Source organism: Cyrtonyx montezumae, unplaced genomic scaffold (assembly GCF_038088225.1).
Source record: "Cyrtonyx montezumae isolate F1298 unplaced genomic scaffold, pur_monq_1.0 scaffold_2, whole genome shotgun sequence".
Lineage (NCBI taxonomy): Eukaryota > Metazoa > Chordata > Aves > Galliformes > Odontophoridae > Cyrtonyx > Cyrtonyx montezumae.
The window spans coordinates 62,590,171-62,596,170 of record NW_027071936.1 but is presented as its reverse complement, the minus strand read 5'-3'; the positions used below and the strand labels follow the sequence as shown (position 1 = coordinate 62,596,170).

The 6,000-nt window shown below is 38.5% G+C and overlaps 1 long non-coding RNA gene across 1 annotated transcript in view; it reads right to left on the bottom strand.

The window, feature by feature from the left end:
* Positions 1-1,530: 1,530 nt before the first annotated feature.
* The window catches only part of LOC136048520 (uncharacterized), a 40,068-nt gene continuing 35,598 nt past the window's right edge, over positions 1,531-6,000 (bottom strand). The window contains exons 5-6 of the long non-coding RNA XR_010622188.1: positions 3,685-3,729; positions 1,531-1,783 (exon numbers count right to left, since the gene is read on the bottom strand). This is a non-coding gene — a long non-coding RNA (uncharacterized LOC136048520). The remainder of the gene's footprint in view (positions 1,784-3,684; positions 3,730-6,000) is intronic.

Genomic DNA, 6,000 nt, shown 5'->3' with positions numbered 1-6,000 from the left:
TTTCATCCACCACACTTGCACTCTGCATTGCACCAAACAGACTGAGTATTGTTTTGGCAAAGTCCTCCCTACATTTCACACTACTTAGAGCTCCTTTTCTCCCCACCAATGACTGCCCAATTACATCTGTTTTTCTGTGGAAACACTGGTAAATGGGGCACAACTTCCTAGGGAGGACTGGAAACTGTTCAGGGCTGTGCACAGCTGGAGACCTACACCAACACAAATCCAAGCTGCAACACATCTAAATAAGCAACCACATTACAGTGGATGAAGTCTAGAGTTGCTCCATCTGGTTTTGAATACTTATTGAGTCAAATACTTAATTGAAAGAGGATGTCCAAATAAGCATGTACTGGGGCAGATAAGGCTTCTATTTTTCCTTTCTACACAGAAGTACAAGAAAGGTCCTGGAGCATGTCTGGAGAAGGGCAATGAAGCTGTGAGGGGCCTGGAGCACAGATCTTATAGGAAGCATTTGAGGGAGCTGGTATTGTTCAGTCTTGGAGGAAAGGAGCCACGAGGAGACTTCAAAGTTGTGCAATGGGCTATTTTAATTCTCATGCTCTTATGATACTATATTGAATTGTTTACTCCCCATTTTCAACTCCCTGAAAGGAGGTTGTGGTGAGGTGGGGCTCAGTCTCTGCTCCCAGTGATAGGATGAGAGGTAATGACCTCAAGTAGTGCTAATGGAGGTTCATGTTGGATATTAAAAAAAAAATCTTCTCCAAAAGAGTGGTCAGGCACTGGACCAGGCAGGGAGGTGGTGGATTCACCACTCTTGAAGGTGTTCAAGAAGCATACAGATTTTCTATTAACAGACACGGTTCAAGTGGAAATGATGATAGGTGGACAGTTGGATTACATGATGTTAGAGGTCTTTTCCAACCTTGGTGATTCTATGATTCTATATATAGTGGAAAATAATCCCTGCAGATTATTTTCTATATATAGTGATATATATAGATTTTCTATATATAACTATATATATAGTTATATATAGAAAATATATATATTTTCTATATATAGTGGAAAATAATCCCTGCAGATTATTTCCCCACCATAACATTTTAGACAATAACTCCTTTTATTAATTTTCACAAGGAGAAGTCTGTAACAAAGTCATAGAATCATAGAATCATTAAGGTTAGAAAAGATCTCTAAGATCATCTTGTACCTATCCTCACAACGCTCACTGACAGTGCCACATCACCACGTTTCTTGAACACCTCCAGGGACAGTGACTGCACCACATCTTTGGGTGCATCCTGAGTTCTCATTCTACATAGGTATGTTACAAAACCTTAAATTTGTCATAAAAAAATAAAAAAATTAAAAAAACCCCTTTTCTTATTATTCCATTTCTCCTCTTGCTGAGTTTTTTAATGAAACTTCATTAAATTCTTGGTTGGATAGTGGTCTATCAACAGTTGTGGCCAGTTGTGTCAGGAAACAGCTGTCTGCAAGGCAAAATACTTCATAGGAACTGCTGTAAATCAGCCAGTGTCGATTCTCACAATTATTTCTTACCTTAGTACACAACTCCTCAGCACAATCTAGCAAATATGAGAGCTTTGCACTAGAAGAGCTGAAAAACCTAATGATGACCAAAGGTTTTTTCCATGTCTGGATTTTTTTATGTGTTCGATCTTGTGATAATTTGTTTTCTCTCATCTTAGGTTGTTCTTACCGATGTTCCAGATTTCCCCTTAAAAGAAGCCTGTGGTGGAAGTGGTCTGGTGCCACAGTTGATGTGCAGCACTTTCTTGAGAGCAACAAACTGCAGTTAAAAGAGAAAACTGGTTCCTATACAGTCTCACTCATAGTATTTTAATTAGGATAGAAAGATCGTTCTACTGCTGAATTTCAAGGAACAGGTAAATATAGTTTTGCAACAGGGCTCCAATTTTTCTTAAGGAAACACCTTCAGTGATGTTAAAGACAAGTGCTAGCCAAGAAATTATCCTTCCTTCCAAGTTCAGACTTAGTTTTTGACCTGGGTTAAGAAAAGATAGTCAAGGTGCAGTATGATGTTGGAAGCGTGGCAGCCGTGCAAAACTGGAGTGCTAGCTTTGCTGTAACAACAGCACAATTTCCGTTTTTCATCTGTGCTGCAGTGATGTAATGACACCGGGGTGGAAAATGCTAAGCTTGACCTCGCTCAGAGCTATGGTCTGAAAATGAAATCCCAGTGTTCAAAGGCTGCTGCAGCCTGTGAAAAAGGGAATGATTAGCTTACAAGGAGAGGGTAACCATGCCAGAAATCCCAGATGCCCTCATCTAGATAGGAACAAGCTTTCAGCAGGAAAATAAAATCTTGAACATTTGTGAATTACCTTACACATAGACAGTTTGAGACCCAAGAGAGACCCCTATACATGCAGTATAATAGAGGTCTCAGGAAAGATCTCTGATGTAAGAAAACTGGTTTGCAAAACAGCAGTGGAAAAAATAAAGCTGACTAAGATTTTTTTCATCAGGAATATCGGGAGTCTCAAGAAACCTCAAACTATTGTCTGTGCCTTATTTCAGAGGTATCTAATACACACTGACTGCAGGGAACAATTCGTAAGTGCTTTCCTAAAGTTTAACTGTCTCTAGATTTGCACAGCATGTACCAACAGTCTGTAGTAAGTAGAGACTGGCAGTTACTAGAGTTTGAAAGACCAGATCAAGGATATGAGATCCAACATTTGAAACAGTCTGACTGGGGCATTAAAAAAAATATGTTTGTTTTGCAAATAGTTCTTATTTCTAGTGCCAAAAAAAAAAAAAAAAAAAAGATTTTAAAAGGATTAGATTAGTAACCAGGAGTCCAAACAAGCTTATTCAGCTTATTTTACTGCTTGTGTTGATGACACTTTCTTTTGTCTTCATCCAGTAGTGGGAAGCGCTTTATCATCTTCTGGTTTGGAAAAAGACCCAAGTAGCTAATGTAAAAAAAATATACTCTCCAGTAGCTGCAGCATGATTAATTTTCCACCCCACGAGATCACTGTGAGCTTGAAAGCACCCTAGAGCTTTATTTGCTACTTTATAGTCATCAAGGATCATAAAGCATCTTCTTCCTTCCGCACCGCTAGCACTTCAGAGAGCCAGCATGGTTGAATGGAATGAGCAAAGGGTTGAAAACCAGGAGATTTTGATTATAAAGTTAAAGCAGCTTGTGACTTGCCTTTGGCCTTTGTTAAATAATGCTGGACTCAGTTCTCCAAAGCAATGCAGTCCTGTGCTCCAGCTAAAGAAATCACAAACTCCAGCCTATATGAGACCCAGATCCTGATAAGTGTATAGTACATACATCATATACTACAAGATGGGGATAATTCTACCAATTTTTTGTTATCAGGCACTTTGGGGTTCATTGGTGAAGAGCAGTAGGTAAGAACAAAACACCCTAATTAAAGCCTGTAAATCATTTTCAGAAGACAAATTACTTGTTATAGCTGTTTCATATCATTCTCCACAGATAAGCACATGCAGGAAATCCTGTGCATTACAATTCCCTGTTGCTATACCAAAAGTTGGCTTGGGCCTTTCTCCCTTTTCTACATCATTAGGACAGTCTAGTTCCAGCAGTTGCAAATGAAAACATGGGGCTTGGTGGTGTGATAGTACTTAAATTCATCAAGCTGCCCCAAACGATAGCAGCTCTGATTATTTTAAAATGTATAAGCTTACCCAAATGCAGATCAGCCTTTCCATCAATCTGCAGTTCTTCATCTCCTATGGAGTAAAGGCAAATATGAAACGTGCCATGAAAGAACACCCTGACCCTGGAACAGAGACGGACAGACTAAGGCAGGGTTGGTAGGACCACAGACATTACCTTTATTACTGTCATCAAGGAAATAAGACACAGAAAACAACAGTTTTGTGTCTGAGGTGATAAATTTAACATACAGTATCATGTTCTTCATGTATCCAGACTGCATTACCATGATGGTACTACTCTTAAGTGGCCTCCATGGACAATCCTCAGATTTACAGTTCCTATCATTTTCTACTCGGGAAAGTGCAATGAAGAAAATTCAAGGTCTACACGCAGAGCTACTGTCTGATGGATCCTGCAGATTTCATATGTATTTAAAAGGCTGAAAGGATTGGTGCAGGATAACAGCTTTCCTGCCTTCAACCACTGTGAACAGCCACACAGAAGCCAGCAGAACTATTCACAGAGACAAAAGTTAGGCAACAACTTTCATTATGAGTTCTCAGTATTGACCTGTGCCAGTTTTGCCCCAAGCCATGCTAGAAAGAAGTGTGCAAAGAGATTCAAGAAATGATGTTCAGCGTTTCTTTCAAGAAAACGTATTACTCCTTAGCATCTTCCAGTTCTGTATCCATAAACTAATTATACTTCAGACATTCTGACAGGAGACAAATAAAAAACAGTACAGATAATAATCATTATATCTTCCAGGGTGCTTTTGCTTAAAATAAATAAATAAATAAAGCACGTCATCTGAAGCCAAGTTTCATCTGCATCTTTTTAAAATGTCATTACACAGAATTTTCCTCCATTTATTTTTACTCACATAATTTTTCCCACTTTATCCTTCCTGCTCCTTTCTTCTCTCCACAAGTCTTCAATATGCCAGCGAAGATCTGTTTGGCTGCGTGAGTTTCAGTAAAAATCTCAAATAAAAAACAGCAGAGTATGGTCTACAGAAAATTTTAGCGAGGAAAATTTCTGCGGTATATTTCTGCCAAATTATTTTCAGATGAAAAAATACTTAATTGGGTTAAAGATAACATTAATCTTCATTATGCTTATTGGATGCATCTTCCTAATGGCCTATAATTGTGGAGTTCTCTGCTATACAAGACCATTCCTTCAATTTACTTTTTGTTCACTTCGTTCAGTTTCTGCAGCGATGAATTTAACACACAGTAACATTTTCTTCGTGTCTCTTGTTCTCTCAAGAATGTCAATGCAAGTCACAACCCATGAGTGTTTATGTTCAGTGTCACCCAGACACTGCCAGCTGAAGACAGCGTTGCACCATTTAACTAGATTAATTTTCTTGTGATGGACTTTGTTACTCATCTCTTTTCCAGCTGGACTGGATAATCAGGTTGTCTCACCCCAGCCAACAGAGAGTTTAATCCTCAAGCCCTCGATCTTTCATAAATCCGTCTACAGAGAACCACTGCTAGAAATTCTTTGTCGTTTATGTCATAACTTGTAAAATCTGTTGAGCCTACTTGAGCATGTGTCTGTTTTGACTTTTCCTGAAGAACAGTCTCTCTCTGGAGGGAAAGTCTGAACCATAGCATTTATCTTTCTGCACACTCAGATAGGCAGTTGAGAAAGTCTCGTTCTGACGGGGATATTTTCCAGTGAGTCATACCTGCTCTCTTCAGATTGACAAGTTCTGACAGCATAGTATTAATATTATCTTGCAATACTAGTCAAGTGGACTCCAACAGAGAGTTGAACAAAAACACAGACTTTCATTCTGAAGTCCATTCCCAAGTAAGGCTTCTATTAAAGAAAGACAGGACTTTTCCTGAGTAAGCAACAGGGATGAAGAAGATTGGGCAAGATATCAGATGTGTGTGAGAGCATAGGAACTCGTAGTGAGGCTCACAAAGATTCTCCACAGAAAACCTTGATTCTTATTTGTTGAAATGTACACGAAATAGCACAAAGACATCTTTTTTGATAGTCCTGAACAGTCAAAAATCAATAATTCATTCCACTTCATAATCAGTCTATTTTTTTTCACAACAAATAAAAGAGCTGGCAAAAAAAAGAAAAAAGCAAATCATCCTTCTCCTTATTTTTGTCATTGCAGCACAATCCAGATAAATGGAACAGCTGAGCTATAAGCTATAAAAGCAGCATTTCCTTCAGAATGAAAATTGAAGAGGAAAAAACAAGAAATTATCTTAATTGCAAATCCCCATTCATGCTGGATCTTTACCAGGTCCATACTAATGTCTTCATGTTCAAAATAATTTCTTTTTTTCCCATCAAACTTCTCCCTTCAG